Source organism: Anser anser (assembly GCF_964211835.1).
Source record: "Anser anser genome assembly, chromosome: 2".
Lineage (NCBI taxonomy): Eukaryota > Metazoa > Chordata > Aves > Anseriformes > Anatidae > Anser > Anser anser.
The window spans coordinates 112,300,314-112,323,294 of NC_139721.1; the positions used below are offsets into that span (position 1 = coordinate 112,300,314).

At 43.8% G+C, this 22,981-nt stretch overlaps 1 long non-coding RNA gene across 1 annotated transcript in view; it reads right to left on the reverse strand.

The window, feature by feature from the left end:
• Positions 1 to 254: 254 nt before the first annotated feature.
• The window catches only part of LOC310895694, a 59,508-nt gene continuing 36,781 nt past the window's right edge, over positions 255 to 22,981 (reverse strand). The window contains exons 2-3 of the long non-coding RNA XR_014580871.1: positions 22,715 to 22,830; positions 255 to 1,133 (exon numbers count right to left, since the gene is read on the reverse strand). This is a non-coding gene — a long non-coding RNA (uncharacterized lncRNA). The remainder of the gene's footprint in view (positions 1,134 to 22,714; positions 22,831 to 22,981) is intronic.

Here is a 22,981-nt window from a genome sequence, read left to right on the forward strand (position 1 = left end):
AACCTCCTACCCTTCCTTGCTTGTTTGTAAGTAACAATGGATATGGAGGACTCAACACAGACTCGGGAAGGAGTTTAAGTTCCTTAGTGATTTCCACAAAAACTGGGAAACTCATCACAGAAGAGGTTAGGAGAGAAAACATACATCTTTCTAGTTATCTGTAGACAGGTAACTAGAAATCCCATCCTCATTATACATTGTAACATATTGGCCTCATTTTGCAGGGGAAAACTGCCCATTGCCTGTGGGCAGAATGAGAGGACTTGTCTGTGTATACATTACTTACTTGAAAATACAAGTTACACGACAATTCTACATGCCAGCAGTTAGAGTTACTTACATGAAACTGCAGTGTGAGCAAGTCCTGAGAGGTAAAAAACACTGAGGAGGAAAATACAGGAAAATACAACTTAACATTATCACAAGTGATTTTTCCCTTCCTTACTGGGAAATGTTGGGGTAATCCCTAAGACTATTGCTCAGAACTGTCATGCATAAATTTAGCAACAAATTCAATCCAATAGCCAACATTTATTTTTAGAAGTGATTGTTTAAATTTAATTGCGGCTCTATTTTCAAACTAGAGTTTTACACTAAACAGGTTTTATTGAGTCAGACTTAGCCTGCAAGTTGAATTTTTTCAGGACGTTTCTGCAGAATCTAAAAACAATCAAAGTATTTCTCCACAGTTTATTTTTTCCAACAGAAGTGTGCATTTATTTTTAAATACAAACAGTTCCATACAGTGTTATCCTCCCAACCTACTGGCAAAAGAGAACTGGGAAAATAACAAAATGTAGAGAACCAGTAGAAAGACTGAAAGTGTTCTTCCCAAGCTATAAGAAATGTAGATAATAAGTAAGGAATGCACTTGCATGGATCAGATATTAGCTGACTTGGGCATAGGAAGTAGCAGCCCCAAAACAAGCTTCACTGATGCCATCAGCACGATTTTCTCTGTTTCAAGAACCCAAGACTTCATCTCCGGATTCTCATCTCAGCATGGCTGGTCACTGGGTATAATCTTCTGCCTTTGGGCATAGTCTTCCACTTCTTTTGGGCTCTGTCTCCTTTCTTCCATCCTTCCACCCAGGCCAAAGATTGCAAAGTACTACGGGTTTGCTCAGAGCCTGCTACAATGAAAGAAATTTGGGGTGACACTGAGAACAGCTATCATGCTCCTGCTATTATAAAATGCCAGATAAATAATGCAATATTTCATTTTAATCACAGTTCATCTCATATCTAAAGAAATTTTAAATGGGACGGAACTTTTAAAATGAAGAATGTGCTGTGAGGAAGTCTGATTTAATTTTGTAATATGAATACTAACCAGAACAACTCTAAATCACCAATGTCTATACAGTTATTATGGAAGAAAAAAGATTAAAAAGAAAAAAAAAAAAAAGAAAAGAGGAATCATTTAAGAGAGTAATTTTATAAGGCACAAAAGCAACATGAGAGCAGAATTTGCACAGCAGCTTGTAGCACCCAGTGTAGGATTTCTGCATTTCCAACTTGCAATATTCCACAGTCCTTTAATGTAAGGTATGAATTGTTGTAACCTTACAGTATAAACCTGCCTCTCTGTTTTTATTCTGCATGCTAATGGTGTCATATTAATGTCATTGATATTTCACCTTGACAGTTGTTTCACAATAGCAGCAAACCCACAACATAGTGACTCTTGCTACATAGATATTTCCAGGAAATATATTTTACACCCTGGGAAATATGCTTTTACTCCTGAATGATTGTGAATACTTTTTTAAAAAACAAACAAACAAACAAACAAACTATAGAGAAACTGAAGCCTTTGTCACTTTTTTTTTTTTTTAATAGAAGTAAAACTTCAGCAGTTTGAACTTCTGTCTTGAGTTCTATTTCAATAAAGGAATAAATGCTCAGTAACTTTTCATAGACGCAGTGTGTCTAAAACATTAAATACATAAGACAGCCTCTTTTTTTTCAAACTACACAAAGCCTTGCTCTCTCTTTAGACATCTCAAAGCAGATGTTTGCTTATGAGCTCCATTTGGTGTTGCCTGTAGGACTGGTTTCCCTCCCGCTTCTTATTTTCCCTGTTTTCCTCCCTCTCTCCCTCCCCTTCCTGACTTCCAGCCTCTGTGCTTATTAGCAAGCAATATGTAATCAGTCCAATGCTGATTTTCTTTCCAGTTTCACTCCCTCTCCTCTTTGTCTTTCCATTTCACTTTTTCTCTGTGAAGTGTTTGCAATATTTACTTTGTTGTCAATTGGAGCATCTGCAGAATCCTTGGAATAACAGTGACACGCAGTCTGGCCCAGCAGGGAATATAGAGGGTTACACAGCTGATGGAAGAATCAAAAATTGCTTTGGATACAAGCCAATGACACACTGAAAGGAAACGTAGGTGTCCAGAAATCTAACCTAGAAACAGGTGGGTTACAGGAGATGGGCCTCCTTTCTGGTTTTAAGCCTATTAAGTGTTGGGGTGCCGCTATTGCTTGTGTGGCTGGGAAGTTGCTGGTATTATTTTGTGTTGCACTAAATAAAGTTCAACATCTCCCTGCTCAGATTTTATGAGGCAAGGCTGCTCCGAGGACAGCAGGCTCAATGAGGCGTGATGGTAGGACAAGAGGACCCACTGTGGCAAAAGACTCTCAGGCTGGGAAATATTCTGTTAGAGAAAAGGGAGAGGTTGGGAGAGGGCAGAGAGGGGAGAGTGGGGCAGAGAAGCGGAAAGGGACAAAGCTGGCTGGTGGGTATTCACGGCATCCTAAACCCCTCAATGGGGTATTGTCCCCGGGTAGAGGTTATACTGACGGAGGGGGCCAGGGGCTGCTTCTCTTGGAGGTGGCCAGCTGGTAGGTAGCCTGGGGGGCCTACAGTGGCCCCGGAGGCTAAATAAATGTGTCTTCCCCAAAATCAACGTGGCGCTGGCTGTGTTTATTCAGGAACCAGCGACCAGCTGTCAGGAGCCTGTGAATGAAGAGAGATTTTTTAATGATGGTGCTTTCAACCATAATGATCAGTTTGTGTTGTTTTCCATTTTCAAAGCTGTTTTTTGTAAGGAAAAAGGCTGAAACCTTTCTTTAATGAAACACGAAGCCCAAGACTCTTCTTTGCATGTGGGCCTCTCTCCACCCCGAACTGGAGAAGCCATTATCATAGTCCATAAAGGCTCTGCTAATACTCCACAGAATCTTTCAAGTGCTCATTTATGCCTTTATTATTTTTTTTCAGTCTAGCTTCAGCAAATGATCTGGGGGGAGCATTTCTGGTCTGGACTTTAGGAGAGACTGAAGGAGGAAGGGAGATTGCTTCAGATCAAGGGAAATGGTAAAGCTTTTATGTAGCTCTAAGCACATGAATATGCTCACTGAAGTCACTGGCAATACAATATAAATGCCAGGGCCTTCTTCTCTCTTCCCAGCTCAGTCATTCCAAGGTGTGAGTACCACACTTCCCCCCCCCCCCCCCCCTTAAAATAGGGTGAGCAGTAATTGCCTCCTTTTCACAGGATTATACATCTTAAAATAAAATATAACATTATTATTATTATTATTATTATTAAAAGCTGGGTAACATTACTATCCATAGCTCAGCAGTAAGTTCAAGGACTTCAGAGAAGGGTCAGAAAGAGAAAAAAGTAAACTGAATATTAAAAAAACAAACAAACAAACAAACATGAAAAACATATTTGAAATAAATAAAGATAATTTTGAAGCGGGTGTCCTGACTGCAAGCATCAATTCCAGAATTTATAGTAGGTTTGACAACATGGGACTTCAGCAGAACACCATTGAAACTGAGGAAAGGACACCCATTGACTTCAACCACTGTTAGACAACACCAGCAGAGCCTGTTCCACCAAGATAACCAATCACTGGTATATAACAGATAAATGCCTGATATGAGATGCACAAAATCAGAGGCATTTCCAAACCAGGGGCAGGCTGAGGCAAATCGGTCCATGCCCTTATTGGTAGTAGATCCCCAAGTTTAGATCTAAGAGCTTAACAGTTAGTCCTGCAGCACCTCAGCACCTTGCTCCTGATAGGTGTTAAGCACTTCAGCATTACATTCCGTAAAAGGACCTGGGATGACTCAAAATAAGACCTGAAAGAGCTGAGCAAAAAGAAACCTAAAAGAGATACCAAAAAGGGCAGGAAGAACACTGAACAGGACAAGAATGTGACTTCCAGTTGGAGAGACTGGTTAGAAGGGTCAGCTCCTGTTGTGTGAAACAGGAGAGCTCAGGCAGACAGCACAGAGTCACAGTCACTGTGCATCTGATAGCTGGTTTCATCCGATGGCCCCCAGTCAGAAAGAAAAACAAAACAAAAACAACAACAAAAACAAACACATTCATCTGAGTAGTGGACATCCTTTCTCATTTACAAGAACTGTTATCACTTTTCATCATGGCCAGATTATGGTGATCTGCTGGTCTCACTTCCGTAAATGAAGACTAATTAAACACTTGCTGAGGCAGAATGGTTTTGATAGGGATGTTCACATGCTTAAAATTTGCTATCCGTTATTAGGTTGGTGAATCACAGTTGCATACAAAATGAACTGAGACAAAAGTTGCATCTGGCTGTCATCCCACTTCCCTGTCTATGGCCCTAGTACAAATTCTGCACAGCTTAAGACTGCTTGATTTTATGACTACATTAAGATTGACTGAATTTAACAAAGCCTTATATATGCACATAGTATCACGAGTATTTTGTGCTCCAGTCGCACTTTCTTTTCTTCCACATTAAGTCTCTAATCACATTTCCCCTATCGTGCTGGTACATCATAGAAAACTGTCATGTTATACAAGAGAATTGAGGTTACTGGTTTTACACTACGAAAACTTTTCCACGGTTACAGCTGTATTGGCTTAAGTGACTGTTCTCCTTATTTCCTTTTTTGGTTTTGCTGTTTCTGTTGAGAAAAAAAAATGGAATGTAGAAATGTGAAACATGAGATGAACTTTTCTCTGGATGATCAAAGAATACGAAATGTCACACCAAGAGACAGCAAAAAGAAAATCAGCTGTTGAGCTCAGACAAAAAGAAGGAGCATCTGATCAATTAGATGGGAAGATAGAACCCAAGACTGATGACCACTTATTATTTTTCCATATAAAATGTTTGTATACAGGATAATTCTTTAAATTTAAGAACATGGAGCAGAAGTAGCTCTTGGAAAGACATTTTTTCCTGACACCAGTGCCCCTAGATGAGAGACTGCAACATGCTGAAATAAATTAATCTGGGCCACACTGCTGCTGCTCAGCAAGCTATGAGGATGTGACAGGGAAAGTGAGGGAGAGGATGAGGGGGTGCACAGGAGAATGGAGCAACTGGGGCCTGGCTGGGGAGCTCAGCCCTCTTCCCACCTCAGCATCAACAGCTGGAAACTAAATATCCCAAGCACAGACTGACTGCCTGAGCTTGCTTTTCTCTTGTGTAGAAAACACATAGGGCATGGTCTGTCCTACAGAAATTAGAGATTCAGAAGACCAATTAAGTCATTCAATTTGACTCCCTGAGGCCAATTCCAGGACTGCTCTCTCTTCTAGATACTCTGTTGTGGGCTTTTCTTTTATTCAGTGTAATTTTAAAAGTCCCAAGTGACAGTGCTTTCATTATTTCCCTAGGGAGACTACTCCACAGTCAAATATATTTCACTGTCAAGAAGTTTTTTTCTTGTAATTCCTCTTAAAATTTTATTCCTAATTGCATTTCATTTACCCAGACTTATATGTATTATGCCATGCTAAATGACTATTAGTTACACTAAAAATTAATCTCTATTTCCCATATGTTAATAGAATGTTACAATATCCTGTCTTTGTCATTATTTAGACAGACTGAGTTTTATGGTGACTTTTTTTAAGCTTATGGCCCTTCCTGAATTACATTGATCCCCTGTGGGCACCTTTCCTGTACACAGTATATCTGCTGCAGTGATGCAATATTCCAGATGATAGTTCTTACACAACCTTGATGCATACAGTATTTCCCCTGCCTCTGCAACACATTGACTGTTGGGGGTGTTTTTTGTTTATCACGTCAGCTTGAATGTGAAATGGACTAGTAATTTCAGTGCTCATGCTCACCAGCGAGTCTCTGCCATTAGCACCATGCCCCAGCCCTTCTACTGCTTTTTGGAATTATATTTTCTACTGTTCATTAGATGACATATTTCATAATTCAGTCTAATTTTCTTTTCTATTTTCAGGTTTCTAAAGGATCATAATGCATACTATTTTTTCTGTCTTTAATTCTCCTTCAGATTTGTAACTTGCAATCGTACCAAATATTTTTCATGGATAGGGGCTTTCTCTACATCCAGCAGTGTTGTGCAGGATATTAACAATTCACTGCTTAATTATTTGTCATTATTCTTTACCTATTGTCTTTTATAATTTTTGATATACACTGCATTTTTCTGCTTAAGAATATCTCAATTATGTTTTAAAAAAATATTTCAGGAAACGCATTATAGAGCACTAAAACAAATTCATATCTATCCAAAGAAAGCAATAAAGTTTCTCTAGTAAAACTGATTTTTCTGTTTTCCTTCCCTTCCCTTCCTTTTTTTTTTCTTTTTTTTTTTTTAACAGCTGCAAAGTATTTGGAAAGATCTTTGATTTTTTAAAAGGTAAATGTTATGTTTAGCTTTCCACTAAAGATTTTTGTACCTTCTCCCATCCCATAATTTTTCAAAAGTAGTTGTCCTTTATGTAGTAGCATTATTAGGTAATTATCTTAATTTGCTAAGGTATATTGTCATCAGAACTTGAAGACTTGTTGAGAATTGTGTTTTTATAGACTTTTCCTATCTTACTTCATATAAAATGTTTTTGTTTTTTTTTGTTGTTGTTTTTTCTTCTGCTAATTTAACAAAGTTCACTCACTTCATAGAAAATGTTTTGTTGCTTTTGTTTTTTCTTCTGCTAGTTTAAAAAAGTTCACCCCTGCATTCATGCACATGGACAGTGCTGATATTGTGAACATTACAAGAAAAAGCATGTGAATAACACCAGTAGATGCCTGAATTGTCCTGATTTTTTGCATAAAAAAAGGCATTGATATGTTGCTATTTAAGTCCACATGAAAAAAAAAAAAAAGTCACAAAAGTAAATAAATTCTAACAAAACTCTGCTTTGGCAAATGTCTTTCTGTATGGGGCATTCAAAATCTCATAATCCTCATCACTGACAATAGACTGTGTTAATATGGATGGCTTTACCTTTTATAAATGCCACCCAAATTATCAACATTGATTTGAATGTGACATAATTTTCTTGCAAATGCTGTTAAGTTTTTATGCTCTTGGTGAGCAGCTCTGCTTTGATTATTAGACATAGTAAGTCTTCTTTTAAGCAAGGAACCTCAGATATTTGCCTTGACTCCTATGTGCAGGTTGCAAAACTAGATATAAAATAGATAATTTAACTTGTTTGTGTTAATGATCTGACGTGTCTTCCTGAAGTTAGCTATTTAAGCACAACACTTGAGTTACAGCTATATAATCATCGATATCTTTAATGACACATTGGGGGTGATGCTGTCAAACAGGATAAGTATGCTCCTGATCTTTCAAAGTCTTTCAAAGGGATCACACAGCCCCTGTTATAAAGCACCCTTCATTCATCACTAAATTCCACTAAACCTTCTCACTTTGACATCTCTTCTTATCAGACAAACTGCCTGCTCTTTAAAAAGTTTGCAACTCACCTGTGGTTTCCTGGAAGACAAATATTTCTGTCTCCTAACTGATAACTTCTAAAGGGTCACTATGATAGATCCCCACATGATACCCCCAGAAGAGGTGAAGGCTGAATCTGCAAAGGAACTAAAGTGCCTCAAAGGTTTAATATTAGGTGATAACGTAGAGGTGTATGGGACTTCTTCATGTATACAGAATGTATACATACAGAATCCAGATGTCTCTTGCTCTAGGCAGCAGCTGAGAGAGCAAGCTGAGGATCCATATTTTAATTCAGTCACTTAAATTTCACTTTAGGTAGCTAAGTTCTTTTATGGCTGTGGCTCTGGTTGACTAATTACACAAGACAGAGGAAGGAAGTATTACCCTCGTTTTACAAATGAGGAATTCAAGTACAGAGAGATTAAATGTTTTGCCTAAGGAAATGTATGAAACTTGAGGCAGAATCAGGAAGGCCCGCTGGAGCTGTGCTTCAGATCAAGATCTCCTTAGCCTCTGATCCCTGTGTCTTAACAAAAAAGCCCTTCTTCTCCACTTCTCTCAGCTATGTCAGCTCACAAATGCTGCTGAACTGGACGTTTTTGAGACTGTAACTGTTTACTTCCTACTTTCCCTATGCACTTTCCGGTGAAGTGATTAATCCTTCTCTTTTACATAGGTTTTTGTACCATGACAATCCCCCCACCCCCCGTTCGCCAGTGCCATCCAGAAAAGCACCTAGCAACACAGCTCACATTTGTCACTGGCTGTTTGTATCCTCACTTTCCCTCCAGAGAAGGACTGTTGTTTTCGTATGATTTTTGAAAACACACATTTTGCCAGGTATTTGTGTTAGAGGAGACAGGCAAAGGTGAAAGCACATCCTGCACTGCCTGCTGTGGCCATGAGGTTAGTGAAGGCCTGTGGTTTCCCAGTGGGTTTGTTCCAGGCAGGGCTGACTCAAGCCTTCACAGAGTACATGTAACATCTAATTTTGCTCTGCTGGGGAAGTGGCGTCAGAGCCAGGCTGCTCCTGCTACGGGAAGGGAAGGCAAGAGAAGCAGAGATGGGAAGCTGACCAAGGCAGGCCACAGAGGGCTGGCATGGCTTGCCCTGCCGCTGCCAGGCGAGGGCAAGGAGAGAACAACCACTGCTGGTTTTGGCCTCACCCCTCTGGCATTAACTCATTTCCCATGGGTCTGGTACGGGGGGAACAGGCAGCGTGGCCACGGTCGGTTTGCTGCCGATAGAAACCTGCCTCCCTGGGCAAAGGCCAGGTTTGCTCTCCTCCCAGCCACACTGGCTCCAGCCTCTGCCTGGCCTCACAGTATCCCAGAGGCAAGCTTCCTCCCCACTGGAGACAGCTCCTTGGAGAAAGAAGATAAGTCATTGCCCACTGCCTTCAGCACCGAGATGCCAGCAGACTACTGAGGGCCTGTGTTAGGGACCATCCGGCCGAGACCTTGGGTTGGATTTAAAATCACCAAAGCAGCCAGGGCAGAGAGCTGAGGTGAAGGCCTGATATGCTTGAGGTCACCTGTGCTGCTAAGGAGATACGCTGTAGTGTTTGCTGCTGGTTCTTGTTTCCAAGGTGTATCACATTGCTGCTGCCCAGCCAAGAAACAAGGAAGACATAAATGACTGAGGGTAGGTCACCACCTGCCAGATGGCAGGCTCTCCCAGTCAAGCTGAGATGAAAGAAAATATTACTGACAGGAACTGGTGTCTGCAGAGCAGTGGAAAAGCTGACAAGCATGCTGGTCACTTTCCATGTGTCAGGAGCAGAGGCACTGCCGTCACCGAGGAAGAACACAGGGTGTCTGCCACTGCACTGGGCACAGGTTGGGCCTGATGGGGAGGTGCGCCCCAGGGCTCCTGCCAAACACTCGCTGGAAGACTTGATGGCAGAATGTCTGCAGGTGAATGAACCTCAGCAGCAGCCATAGCCTTGTAGGATTTACAGGCTCACCAGGGAATCCAGGATCCACTGGACCCAGGTGGCTCCTCTGGTTTTTAGGTGACAAAGTCCAGAAAACATATTTAGGTAGGGCTGAGAATCCAGACTCTTGGGCAAACCACCATGTGTAGTTCCTTACAAGCCCACTGACCATTCAACCAAAGTTTGGTCAAACTTGGTTTCCTTTCATAGGACATCTCAGGTTTAGTTAAAGGGTGATTTCTAATTAAATACAACTTTATTTTTAAATTGTCCATCCATCTCTGTCTTGACAGGACCACTTCTATGAAGCCAGCTTAAGCAGCCCTGAAGCTGGCTTTTGCTATCTTCTTTGTAAATACTGAGCTACAAGACTGGGTGCCAGCTGGCCAGAAATGAGGTCTACAAGGTAGATTTCCTCATCACTGAACTAACAGATGGCCAGAGAGAGGAGGGCCCTCTGTTCACATATCACATTGGCAGCTGCAGTCAGGAGTGGCACCAGCTGTTGAGCATTTTCTTTCACAGGCTGAGGAAGGGCAGAGGCCACTTCTCAGGGTTCAGGTTGCAGCGCTTTGAGAGTGTCTGTTACTTCCTCATCTCCTGATGAGACGAACTAAAGTACTGGATTCAGGGAATATAGAATCATAGAGTATCCCGAGTTGGAAGGGACCCATAAGGATCATCAAGTCCAACTCCTGGCACCGCACAGGTCTGGGCAAAAGTTTAGACCATGTGACTAAGTGCACAGTCCAATCTCTTCTTAAATTCAGACAGGCTTGGTGCAGTGACTACTTCACTGGGGAGCCTGTTCCAGTGTGCGACCACCCTCTCGGTGAAGAACCTCTTCCCGATGTCCAGCCTAAACTTCCCGTGCCTCAGCTTAACACTGTTCCCACGGGTCTTGTCACTGGTGATAATGGAGAATAGGTCACCTGCCTCTCCACTCCCCCTCGCGAGGAAGTTGTAGACTGCGATGAGGTCCCCCCTCAGCCTCCTCTTCTCCAGGCTGAACAGGCCCAGTGACCTCAGCCACTCCTCATATGTCTTCCCCTCTAGGCCCTTCACCATCTTCGTCACCCTCCTCCTCCTCTGGACACTCTCCAACGGTTTAATGTCCTTTTCGTACTGTGGTTCCCAGAACTGCACACAGTACTCGAGGTGAGGCCGCACCAGCGCAGAGTAGAGAGGGACAATCACTTCCCTCGACCGACTAGCGATGCTGTGCTTGATGCATCCCAGGATACGGTTGGCCCTCCTGGCTGCCAGGGCACACTGCTGGCTCATATTCAACTTGCTGTAAACCACAACCCCCAGATCCCTCTCTGCGGGGCTGCTCTCCAGCATCTCGTTGCCCAGTCTGTACGTATAGCCAGGGTTGACCCGTCCCAGGTGCAGGACCCGGCACTTGCTTTTGTTAAACTTCATGTGGTTGGTGATTGCCCAGCTCTCCAATCAGTCCAGATCTCTCTGCAAGGCCTTTCCATCCTCATCTGAGTCCACAACTCCTCCAAGTTTGGTGTCGTCAGCAAATTTGCTCAGAACACCTTCTAGTCCTACATCCAAATCATTTACAAAAACATTGAAGAGGACTGGTCCTAAAATGGAGCCTTGAGGGACCCCACTAGTGACCATCCACCAGACAGATGTGGCCCCATTTACCACAACCCTTTGAGCCCTGCCCGTCAGCCAATTGCTCACCCATCGTATGATGTTTTTGTTTAGCTCTATGCTGGACATTTTGTCCAGTAGGATCCTATGGGAAACCATGTCAAAAGTCCAAAAAGATCACATCAGCTGGTTTCCCTTGATCGACTAGATGAGTGATCTTATCATAAAAGGAAATCAAATTTGTTAGGCAGGACCTACCCCTCATGAACCCATGTTGGCTGGGACCAATGGCTGCATTGTCCCCAAGGTGCGCTTCAATAACTTCAAGGATCATCTTCTCCATAATTTTACCAGGCACTGACGTGAGACTGACAGGCCTGTAATTGCTAGGGTCTTCTTTCTTACCCTTCTTGAAAACTGGGACAACATTTGCCAGCTTCCAGTCCAATGGGACCTCTCCAGATTCCCAAGATCGTTGAAAAATAATGGAGAGAAGTCCCGCGATGACGTCAGCCAGCTCTTTAAGCACCCTGAGAGGGAGCCCATCTGGACCCATGGCTTGTATGGATCCAGGTGGAGCAGCAATTCCCGCACACGTTCAGGGTCGGTTGGGAGTTTGTCATTCCCACCATCATGGTCCTCCAGCTCAGGGTACCCTGGGTCCTGAAGCCCATCATCAGTGTTGAAGACAGAGGCGAAGAAGGCATTAAACGTCTCTGCTTTGCCTATGTCATTGTCTGTGAGGAGACCCTCCCCATCTAGCAGCAGACCTCCGTTTTCTTTGGTTCTCCTTTTTCTGATCACATATCTAAAAAAAAACTTTTTTATTGTCTCTCACAGACATGGCCAGCTTCAACTCTAGTTGGGCTGTGGCCACACGAATTTTCTCCCTACAAACAGGAACAGCATCCCTGTATTCCTTCCTCGTCTCCTGACCCTCCTTCCAGCAGCCGTACACTTTCTTTTTCGCCTAAGCTCCTGTAGAAGATCCCTGGTCAGCCAGGCCAGCCTTCTGCCCCGCTTGCCTGACTTCCAATATTTTGGAATCGCCTGATCTTGTGCTTTTAGGAGGCACTGCTTAAAGATTGACCAGCACTGATGGACGCCTATGCCTTCAAAAGCAGCTTCCCAGGGGACCTTGCTGACTAGTTCCCTGAGCAGCCTGAAGTCTGCTTTCCCCATACCCAGGGCTGAAGTTTTGGTGACAGTTTTCCTTCTGTCACCATAAAGTCTAAACTCAACCACTTCATGGTCACTATGACCGAGACGGCCGCCAATTGCCACGTCTCCCACAAGACCCTCTCTGTTCTCCAGCAACAGATCTAGGAGGGCACCTTTCCTAGTTGGGTCTCTTAGCACCTGCTCCAAGAAGTTATCATCTAGGTGCTTTATGAATCTCCTGGACTTGCTCGTGTCAGCCGTGTGGTGATCTCAGTTGACGTCTGGCAAGTTGAAATCCCTCATTAGGACAAGGGGAGTTGATCTCGAGGCATCTCTTAGCTCTGCAAAGAATAATTCATCGGCGTTGTCATCCTGGCCGGGTGGTCTGTAATAGACTCCCACGACGACATCCCCTTTATTTGTTCATCCCTTAATCCTTACCCAGAGGCTCTCAACTCTGCCATCGCCAACTTGAAATTCCACACAGTCCAGCCCATGCTTCACATACATCGCCACCCCGCCACCTTGCCTACCCTGCCTGTTCCTCTTGAAGAGCCTGTAACCATCTATTGCAACACACCAGCCACAGGACTCATCCCAACAGGTTTCACTTACGCCGATGATGTCGTAGCTGTGGGACTGGGCCAAGACTTCTAGCTCATCCATTTTATTCCTCATACTGTGTGTGTTTGTGTAGAAGCACTTCAAATGCGCCGCCCTACACGCAGCACCTTGTGTAGCCGACCGAAAGGCCTCACTAGCACACAGTCCCTCTGATTCTAGTGCACCATCCCTTAGCTCATCAACAGCGTGCCTGGTTTTATCCCCTTCCCCCTTCAACTCTAGTTTAAAGCCCTATCTATCAGCCCTGCCAATTCCTGAGCAAAAATCCTCACCCCTCTCTGAGAGAGGCGCATCCCATCTGGTGCCAGCAGGCCCAGTGTCGCGTAGACCTTCCTGTGATTGAAAAACCCGAAATTCTGCCAGTTGCACCAGTCCTGAAGCCACGTGTTAATGTGATGAGTCTGTTTGTCAGCATCGATCCCCCTATCGGAAGGACAGAGGTAAACACAACCTTTGCCCCTGATCCTTTAAGTAGTTGCCCCAAAGCCCTAAAGTCCCTTTTGATCGCTCTTGGACTTCTCATTGCTATCTCGTCATTACCAGCCTTAAAGACCAGTAGCGGGTAATAGTCGGTGGGCCGTACCAGGTGCTTGACTTTCTTAGCTAAGTCTCTCACTCGAGCCCCAGGGAGGCAACAGACTTCCCTGTGGGTTGGGTCCGGTCAGCATATTGGGCCCTCTGTCCCTTTCAAAAGGGAGTCCTCCATGACAATAACCCTTATTTCTTTTTTGACAGTTGATGTAGCAATGTGGGTGATAGGTTGCCTTGCCTTAGGCATCCTCTCCAACTGGGACGGGCTTTCGTCTACTTCGTTGTTCTGACTGTCGTGTTCTAGACCCTCATACCTGTTATATAAGGGAAGATGGGAAGGTGAGGTGGGCAGGGACAGGGCTTGCCTACCACCCCGAACAGGAACCTGCCTCCATTCCCCCCCTTGGCCTAGGTCTCCTACTGCCTGGCGGGATGAGTGAACTTTTGTCTTCTGCGTAGCAGGAGACATTTGTGCTATGACAGGCTCGTGAGTCTGTCTCAGATAGGATAGAGTACACCTCCACCAGTCAATTTCCCTCTCTGGCTCCCTGATGCTCCTGAGCCTGCTCACCTCCTCCCGAATCTCCAGTACCTGCCTGAGCAGCTCTTCAATCTGGGCACACCTCCCACAGGCATACCCCTCGCTGCTGCTATCGGATACCAGCAGAAGACTCGGGCACATCCTGCAGCCCAAGACCTGGATGGCTGCGTGTTTCCCCGAGCCCTCCGTCTGAGTGGCCACATCAGTGACTGTTGCTGGGGAAGCCGCAAGAGATGCAGAAGCCACGGTTTTCTGCCTGGTTGATACCATGGCCAGGTTCCTCGCAGGCAGGTTACAAGTACCAAAAGGAAAGACCGCTGCAAAAGAGCCGTGAGGGGCCCTGCCTGCTCGCCCTGCCTGCGCGCACTGCCGCGCTAACTGCCGCGCCCCGCTTTTCTAACGCGTCGTGGCCCGGTCGCCCGCGCTCCCGGTCGCCCGCGCTCCCTAGGGGCTGCTTTTGAACGGCCGGGTAGGGGGCGCTGCTGGCTCCTCCTACGCCTTGTCCGCCTCCCTCGCGAAGGCTGCCGGGCCCTGGCGGTTCCCTCGGCTGCTTCGAGTGGCCTCGATGCCGAAAAAAAAGCGCTGCCTGTCTCGATCCTCCGCTCCGCTGCAGAGCGCGTCTGCCCCGGAGCCGATCGCCTCGGCAACTGGGTGGGCTGCTTGTTGGTAGCCCCCCTTGTCGGTGGGAAGAAGAAGGTTTACACCATTTGGAAAGTCCTTTGAATATGCATGATCTCTTTTGGCAAAGTAGAACTGTCCCCTTGGTTTTGTCTAGCATTCAGCTTGATTAAATGCCACGGTCATCCAAGTCTGATGAAGTATTTTCTCAGGGTGTACTGCAAACTGGGGAAGGATTCAAAATTTTATTAGAGGCTGACAAGGAGTCTCTCTTGGATGTCTAGGCTTATTCTTTCACATCCAAGATAATATTTTCCTTCCTGCCCTCCTGGTTCTCTTCTTGAAATGTGAATTCTGACAGCCCTTCAAGGTAAACATGGCAGATGTGTGCAATGCCGAGATACATGGGTAACAAAGGTGACCCTAAATTTTCCTTACTGTTTTACTTCTATATAGGAACTGATGTTTTCCAAATGCCTGTAACCAAGTCAAAAATGGTAACACGCATAGGTCTAACTTATTCCACAATTCAAACAGGTCAAATAAAGCTAGGCAGACTGCTTTTGTCTGAACTGAAGCAAAGGTCTGCAGTATTAATGCTGTGATATAATACTTTCTTTCTGCTTGTTAGGAAAATAGAATGCCAGCATTTCTGCCACAGATAAATCTGTGCAGGTGTTCTTCCTAATATGAATTCCATCAAAGCTTTGTACGGAAAATGTGCTGTCTTGATGACATGATTTTGAAAAAAGAAATGTTTTCAGAGGCAGCACTTTTTTAATTAAAAGAAGTCCACATGACAAACTTGTCCATTGTTCCCCCAGTCGAACACTCAAGCTGGTGCTTGAAGGATTCAGTAGGTGATAATGAGCCTGAACTTGATCCCACTCTAACCAGCAGTGAGCCTGATGCTGACATAAGCTGTATGTCAGGAATGCTTCTGTAGACCGTCATTGTGAAGTAATGGGCTCCTTAGAAGGCTGTGACTCTGGGGAGACACTGTGGCAAGGGCACTTTTATGTGGAAAACCCATTATTCTTAGAGAAGGAAAATAGATAATTAAAAAAAAAAAAAAGGACATAGTTAATTTTTCATTTCTTCTTTCACTATCATAATTTGCAAAATGTAACTAAATTCTAACCTGGAGAGTCCTGGAAGATCCTAATGATTCAGAAACTGGCAGATCTGTTAGCATTGCAGAAATCTATACTATAGGCACTTGCTTCTCCTCTCCTCTTTATTCCTGTCACCTCTGCCATTGGAATCAGATACTCTCCAAATTGAAAACAGGTATCTGATCCAGAAGAGTGCATTTCCCATTAAATGCAATGAATCCTGATGCAGCCTGATTGGATACAAATGAACTGCAGAAAAGGAAAGAAAATGGCCAGTTTGCAATGTAGGTGCAGTCTCTTAATTTGTCTAACTGAAGATCCAGGGAAAAAAAGGCCAATCAACTGCTATTACTGCAAACACTCAACAAACCTAAATACCTTCCTGTCTCTCCATCATTAGGTGTTAGGAATCTTACAGAATCAGTTCTTTACTGGAACTATTGATTTAATAAGGACTGGCAACTGTTTAGAACTGATTTTTTTTGTTTGTTTTCCTTTTGAAGAACATTTCTGCCCTGTATTGCAGGCTTGACCCAGTTACCACTGACAGTGGTAAGTCATCTTTAGCTGTGCTGAAAACAAGAGATATGCTTGTGCCCAAGAGAGATATATGTGAGTTGAATCAGTCCCCATGAGTGGGAAAGCAGGCCATGGAAAATCTATTGCTTTAATTGCCTTCTAAAAGATTGACATGGTCTAATTTGCTTATGGTTAAACACCATCATTTATGAAGAACAGGATGATTACCTTGCACATTCAGCACCAATTACAAACACACACACACATCTCCCCCAGTATTCTTTTTCTTAATTCTGTTTGAAACAACAGCAGCAATCTCCATCCCTCAGAACATCCCTGTGCTTTAATATATGTATTATTGCTTCATATATATATATATATATATGTATATATATATAAAAGTTAAACCAATTCTTGGACAAATATCTATTTCTTTCGACATATACATTCCATATTTCAATATGGACCTATTCCATATTTCAAAATGCAGCACTAAACCTCTGGCCATCACAGCAATTTACTATTTCTTAGTAGTTGGAATATTTCACATCCCTGTTAAATATCCCTGTGCCCTTTGTTAAGTTTGCTGTCTATTAAATTGCATGTTTAGCTTTGGAGCTTATGTTGCTGCACCCCTGCTGCTTTAGCTCCTTATCTCCATAGGATTTGCTGTAGCACACACAGTCAGTGGATGAATTTCCACATATTTGCAGTGTGGAGCCTTGACTTTTACTGCTTGCATGTAAATGAAAAAAAAAAAAAAAAAGTTATTTCCTTTCATGATCAGCAATTCATCATCACTAAAGCACTGGGAGGAAAATAATTATCAACTTCCCATTTTAGGTTATATCTTCAAAGCAAACCTTTGATTTGAATGCCAAACTCTGAATGCTGGGAAAAAGGGAGGGAATGGGAAGGGGCATTAGGGGAAGGAAGCAGGAGGGACTGGACCATCACCTTGTGGTGGTGACAGCACCCACCATCACAAAGAGAAAAACAGCTTGTTATGGTACCAGAGCAGCCACTGGTTTGTCTCTTGCCTTGTTTATGCTTATTCAGGAATTAAGGGTGCCATTGCAGAAGCCCATATGCAAGGCCATTCTTACAGTCAAAATTTACTCCAATTCTTGTGGAAACAATCTGTCTCTAGGATATGGAATAGTCACCTAATAATTAAGTGAAAATGCCTACATTTTCATAGATTGTTGGAAGACTGAATGTTGTACTCTCTTGCTTGCTTTTTTTCACTCAAAGCACTTAAATTCAGCATCCATTCATGGAGGTACATGTTTCTGACAAATTACAATTAAAACCATAGATAAGCCTGTGTCATAAACAGCCCATTTTATTGCTACATGTTTTTACAGTAAGGTAGAGAATTTAATTCCCTGCAGAGCTTGTTGAAAGGCTTTAAGTGCCTGCCTGAACCCAGATCCATCTTTTGGGAACCTGTTTTTCTGCTTGTAATAGAGCAGTCCCTCTTGAGCTCCTTCTTCCCTTCCCCCTGCCCCCTTCTTTTTTTCCTTTCTCACTCTCTCTTTCTCTTTTAAAATTTTATTATGCCATATCTAGCACAGTCAAAGGATATTTGCAGAACCGATACCCTGGTACCTTAGCACTGCATTGATTATGGTTGGAAATAATTGCAGGAAGCAACTCATAATTCCTACCCCTTGTCCTTTATGCAGTGTAAGCACTTTTTTTTTTTTTTTTGGCTGAATGAAAAGAGGATGTTCTGTATACAAGCTATTTCCAGGCCTTGAAAATGTTCTATATAGGCACCTTTGAGGACTTTCTTTGGCCTATTTTTGTGTCACTCTCCTACAACTATCATATATCAAAAGCCATGTTATTCCTTCATTCAAGTCCATTGTACTACAGAAAATGCTGCTTAATCCATTTCCTCTGAAGGGGGGAAGTGGGCTGTTGATTTTTCAGATGTGCACACTATTCTCACGCATTAGGGTATTCAGTGAAAATTCCTGTTGAAATACCATTAATATACATGCACTGGAAACACCTCCGCAGAATTCTCCTAGGCTTTTAAGGAGAGCAGGGAGAGCTTGACTCCAACGAGCATTTTGTCATGAGTTTCCGTCAGAGCGCGGCTCAGCGCCAGGTTACATCTTGCCTCATTGTTTATTTCACAGTAAACAGATATGCCTAGCGAGACACTGGCAATATTTAAACTTTAAAACGCAGGCCGCCCCAAACCTCAGGCTGCCTGTTAGGCCCCTCGCTCATTCCCGCACCGTGCCATCTCTGGCCGAGCAGCGCCTCGTGCTTTCCTCTCTCCGCAGAATGTTGGTTTTGGCAGCAGGGAGGTCGGGGTAATCCAGGGGCCAGGCTGCGGTTCCTGCCCGGCTGTATGGCCGGCAGTGCCGTGTTTGCAGCCCACTGCTGCTGCGCTCCGCCGAGGGAGAGCTGGCTCCATGGGCCCCTGGCTCCCTTCCACCTGCCGCCGCTGCCGCTGGGATGCAGAGAAAAGCAAGAGCTCCCCCTGCACGCTGTCGTGCCACCCGTCCCCGCCTCTCCGGCCCCTCCCGACACCCGTTTTTTAATTTTTGAACAGGAAGCACTGCATATGTACGGGCGATGACAAGCCTGAACTGGTGTCAATAGGGCCAAGAAGTATGTATCTGCCATCCGCAAACAGGAGGAAAAGAAGGAAGAATTACTGTTTTGCTAGGGCCATTTAGAATTAGTGGGGTCATTAAAAGCTTTTATTCAAATAAATAAATTCATAAAATTGCCTTGAACTCAATAGTGCAGGATGTCTAATCAATAGTAATTCATTTTCAGAATTGCCGTCTGTTACACAAGCCAGGAATTGCAAGCGGTAAATCATGACAAACACTGCATGCACAGACAGGATCCATTATATCACAGCAGGGGTCACGCTGGAATCACTTCATCTGTTTTTAAGGTTTGAAAGCCCAGGATGCAGCGGATTTTCAAACAGGCCCATCTGTGTGACATTTCTGGCCGCAGATCTCTAGTTTCCCCACCGACAGTGGTAACTAAATCTCTGTGATGTACTCCATGCCATGGGATGGATTATTTGCATTAGCAGTAATCTTCTGGTGACTCTGCAGGTGTCTGTAGCTGGCAGAACGAATTGCGAGGCTGCGCCTAAGCAACTTTGCTACTGAACATGATTGAAGTTTGAAAATGATTTTCAATAGATAGCTGAACTTTGGGGTCTGTAGCCTCTTCCCTGTGCTATAATCACTGCTTAACTTCATACACAAAAGAGGTAAGGCTGGAGTAAGGCCACTGTTTCTACAGTTTCTCACTGAGCTTTCTAACAAAAACAGAAATGAAAAATGAAAACCCAAAGGCACTCCATTGCAGGTTTGCTATTGCCTGCTACTCACCTAAATGGAATTTTCTGACAGTAAATTCCAAGTCATTTAAAGTTCTGGTTTTAATTCTGTCCACAGATGATTGTGAGAAATTCACTTCTGTAGTCTGGAGACATTCCACCTGGAAAAAATTAGCTGTGGAAAATGATATTTCCATCTGTTAAAAAAGAGGAGGGAGTGGAGGGGGCAGGGCAGGGCAGGGCGGGGAATAAATGATGGTCTATGTAGATTAGGGCAAAAAACAGGAACTGAAGTTAGCCTTGTGTATTCATACTCAGACATAAATAAATATAAAGTACATTGGGAAATCGTGCTAAGCCTCTGCTAGCTCTGTCTTCCTTTTTTTTTTTTTTAAAAAAAAAAGTTATGTATTTATTTTTAACCTGCCCTCATCTTTTAAAGCCATAGTCAACTGCCCAAATGTAGATGAGACAGAAGCTTATGCTCATCCTTCTTTGTGACAATTTCAACCTATGTCCCAGGTAGCAGGGTCTATCTTTCTCCCTTTCTGTAAAGAAGTGAAGGGCCAGACCAGACTAGGGTTTGTGGATCTATTCACAGAGAAAGGTTAAATAGTCTGGTTAGCCATGATGTTGAACTAGTGTCTGGTTACATTTCCTTTAGCAGCGGCTTCCACGGGAAAATTACAAGACCACAAATTTCTGCTTAGTATTTTAATTGTCTACATGAAAACACATTGTTGGGATCTACAGTGAGTTTTGTAATCAGCATATGTAGCTTTGTACTGAAAGACCAAAGTAACAGCGAGTCTAGTTCAAGCAAGACCATTTAACACAAAGTTATGTTCTGCTAATTCCAGTCAAGGGACATGGCTCTGCTTTCAAACCTTTGTGTACAGAACACAAATAATTTTTAAAAGTTATTTGGCTGCAGTGTCCCCTCATTTATTTTTTATTTTTTACTTTTTTTTTTTTTTTGTTAAATAAGACATAAGGTACAGCCAATACTGCTTATTACCTCTCTCTAAGTGTGGGATTACTGGCAGCTGACATAGAGTCTTTTGCCTTCCTTCATCCCCATGTGCAGTAGCAGATGAGACAAGTGCTTGTGTCTCCTCATAATATATTTCTGTCCCCTTCAGTCAGGACTGTATTTGCTGTGGCCTCTTTTTCCTTTTTGGACCAATGTTTCAATTATTCTTTATCCTTCTTGTATCACAGAATCACAGAATGGCCGAGGTTGGAAGGGACCTCTGAAGATCATCTAGTCCAACCCCCTGTCCAGCAGGATCACCTAGAGCACATTGTGTAGGATGGCATCCAGGCAGGTTTTGAATATCTCCAGAGAAGGAGACTCCACAGCCTCTGTGGGCAACCTGTTCCAGTGCTCTGTCGCCCTCACAGTAAAGAAATGCCCCCTCATATTCAGCCGGAACCTCCTGTGCTTCAGATTGTGCCCGTTGCCTCTCGTCCTGTCGCTGGGCACAACTGAAAAGAGACTGGCTCCACCCTCTCAATACGCTCCCCTCAGGTATTTATACACATTGATGAGGTCTCCCCTCAGTCTTCTCTTTTCCAGGCTAAACAGGCCCAGTTCTCTCAGCCTGTCCTCATACGACAGGTGTTCCAGTCCTCTCATCATCTTCGTAGCCCTCCTCTGGACTCACTCCAGTAGTTCATATCCCTCTGGTACTGGGAAGCCCAGAACTGGAGACAGTACTCCAGGTGTGGCCTCACCAGGGCTGAGTAGAGGAGGAGGATCACCTCCCTTGACCTGCTGGCAACACTTCCAAATGCAGCCCAGGATACCGTTGGCCTTCTTGGCCACACGGGCACATTGCTGACTCGTGGTCAGCCTGCTGTCCACCAGGACTCCCAGGTCCCTCTCTGCAGAGCTGCACTCCAGCAGGTCAGCCCCCAAACTGTAATGGTGCTTGGGGTTATTCCTCCCTAGGTGCAGGACCCTGCACTTCCCCTTGTTGAACTTCAAGAGGTTCCTCTCGGCCCAGCGCTCCAGCCTGCCAAGGTCCCTCTGAATGGCAGCACAGCTCTCTAGGGTATCAGCCACTCCTCACAGCTTTGTGTCATCAGCAGACTTGCTGAGGGTGCACTCTGTTCCATCGAAGAACTTTGCACAAGTTCTTTTGCTATGGTTTTCTTGTGTTTTATGTCATGTTCTATTTACTGGCTCATGTTTTTCAGCTCTAAAGTACCAATTAATGAAGCTAGAAAAAAATACTTGGATCTACCTAAGCCTATCTCTAAGTTTACCCATTTAAAAGCTTCATGGAGGACGGTGAGGCAGCACAGATGAAATATGACCTTGCTGAAGTGTGCACAGAGCATGATATCACCTGTAGTGTAACTTTGGCAGACATGGACTCATACTGTAGTCTTTTCTCCAGAAAAAACTTCTACTAAATTTACTAACTTTCCTGACAGAGGATTGAACTTCATGCCTCTAAAAGCATACCACAAACAATTTTGCTTTGCACTTACGTGAAGGAAGTGTAACTGCACTCCATTAACACTCATCAAATCAGACTCACAACAAGTAGGTATGCAGACATTAATTTCTCTGCCTGTGCCTGCCTATTCAGGAAAGCTTCTCTCATTCAGGAAGGATGCTGAAAACTCCTCTCGGATTTAAGCACATCTTTGGCCCTTACAGATGTGGAAACTAATGCACAAGAGGAAATCCTGACCCACAGAAGCTCTTTTAATACGCCACTTCTAGTTTAAAAGACAATAAATGCAGCTTAATGTATGAGCCCGGGTTTGTAATAACCTTGTGCTATTGAGATGAGAATTTGTCCTATCCAGGCATCCTCTGGACTTGCATGAAGCACACGTTCAGGAATTTAGTGGTTTAGCTGCTTTTTGCTCTTAGCTGTACCCATTTCGTATGATCTAACAGTTCAACATTTTTGCCTAATATCAGATTTCAGAAAGAACTTGCAACTCTTCCCAACCAACTGAGAAATTAAACTCCAGTGTAGGATTTTCCAACTGCTGGATAGGACTTTCCCATGGGACATACTTTAGCAAGGCCTGTGCCGAAGCATGTATCAGTCTGCAAAATGGGAGCTCTTCCTCTGAAGTGTTAGGGTTGTTCTAGTGCCTTGCCAAATCAGGGTGTTATTCCTCATTTTGGAGCTGTAAGGGGACAGAAAAGAAATGAGTTTAACAAAACTATGATCACAGCAATCAGGGGAAGATGTGTGCCATCAAGGAGGAAGGAAGGAATAAAGAAGCAGAAAAGGGGGAGAAAAGGGAGAAAGGGAACCAGAGAGACAAGCATGGATAC